The sequence below is a fragment of the Sesamum indicum genome, linkage group LG6, assembly GCF_000512975.1.
Source record: "Sesamum indicum cultivar Zhongzhi No. 13 linkage group LG6, S_indicum_v1.0, whole genome shotgun sequence".
Lineage (NCBI taxonomy): Eukaryota > Viridiplantae > Streptophyta > Magnoliopsida > Lamiales > Pedaliaceae > Sesamum > Sesamum indicum.
This window is the reverse complement of record NC_026150.1, coordinates 9,230,522-9,232,221: the sequence shown is the minus strand read 5'-3', so window position 1 is coordinate 9,232,221 and position 1,700 is coordinate 9,230,522. Positions and strand designations below refer to the sequence as shown.

At 24.6% G+C, this 1,700-nt stretch overlaps 1 non-coding gene across 1 annotated transcript; it reads right to left on the bottom strand.

The window, feature by feature from the left end:
• On the bottom strand, window positions 623-695 carry TRNAT-UGU. The gene has a single exon. It is a non-coding gene; the product is annotated as a tRNA-Thr (tRNA).

Here is a 1,700-nt window from a genome sequence, read left to right as displayed (position 1 = left end):
TATTAAAAATTATGCACGCGAGTACTGCGTGCCACAATATCTAGTATTTGTTTAATTAAATGAATAACTTATTGAACTATTCAAGTACCTATAATTAATGCACATCAATGGAATTTATTAATACAAGAATGTGACTAAATAGATGGTTCAAATCCTATCAATGAATGGGTATAATTTATTTTAATAGTATTTATTAATCTACTATAATAGCAGTGTGATTATTTATATATATTTTATAAATTGACTTTATAGTCTTGGACTGACTTTTCCCTTTTCTTGTATACTATTTTATGGAATAAACCTAAACTAAAACTGAACTAAATGAAACGAAGTTTGCTGAAGTAGTGTATTTGTACTATAAAGAAGAATGAGATAAGTTGGATAAATATTAAAACCTTCTATTATTATTATTATTATTATTATTATTATTATTATTATTATATATATATATATATATATATATATATAAAAGATTCTTTTCCTGACATAGTTAGGAGTTCCTATAACTTAATAAATTCATGAATTTTGGAAAAGGGGGAAGACGCTTTTTCAATATTCTTTGATTTCAAAAGGAGATTATCGATTTTTCAAAAATTAAATAAAAAAATTAAAAATAAGAAAAAGCCGGCTATTGAAATTGAACCGATGACCATCGCATTACAAATGCAATGCTCTAACCTCTGAGCTAAGCGGGCCCACATAATATAAATTTTTCATGCATATAGGGATTTAATACACTATAGTATAATATCTTTAGAAATATAGAAAAGAATAGAATCTATAATTTCTGCACGTCGTTTCTACGTGCATATAATAAATAATCTTTCATGCTTTAAATTATGAATATACATATGAGTAAAAAATATATAAATCCTTTTGGTGCTATCAATATATAAATCTATACATTAGAATTAAAAAATAATAATTTATGAATTAATGTAAAATTTAAGAAGTTGCGAAGGATGTTTTGTACTTCACAAAAAATTGGTACAGTAGTGTCTTTAACCACCGTTTGTGAGTGCGTGTTGTCTTATTTCCTAATTAATTTGCCAACCGCCATTAGCACGTCGTCTTATTTCCTAATTAATTTGAAAAATATGGCAATTCTTAGGGCCTTTCATTTTTTACCTAATATAGATTTTCTGTACTTCGAATTAATGTTTATCTTACATACGAAATTATTAAGCAATGATAAAATTTGCATAAAGAAATGAATTGTATACCTTAACAATTCAATTATAATATTTTTTTTATTAATTACCATCAGCATGTCGTTTTATTTGAAAAGAATGAACAATGATTGCGTCTTTTTATTTTCTTATCAATGAAAAACAGTGGATAATTCTTGCTTTGTATTCAATTCGATCGTATGCATAAGGATCGCGTGCAACTGTTGCTAATTTTATTAATAGAAAAATATTTTTAAAATTATAAAAAATTAGTACAGCAGTATCAGAACCGCGACTTTGTATCTATAATACCTTTTATTTTATAACAGTATAAATATACATACATATATAATTTTTGAATTATTTACTTAGTAAACAATATTTCTTTCAACATACAAAGTACTAACCATTCTAAATTAATAAAAAATATAATCCTAAATTTCATTTAAATAAAACATATTTATTTAATCCCACAAACAATGAAAATATTGTCATTTCAAGAATGATGCAGAATTCTACATTTGGGGTTTG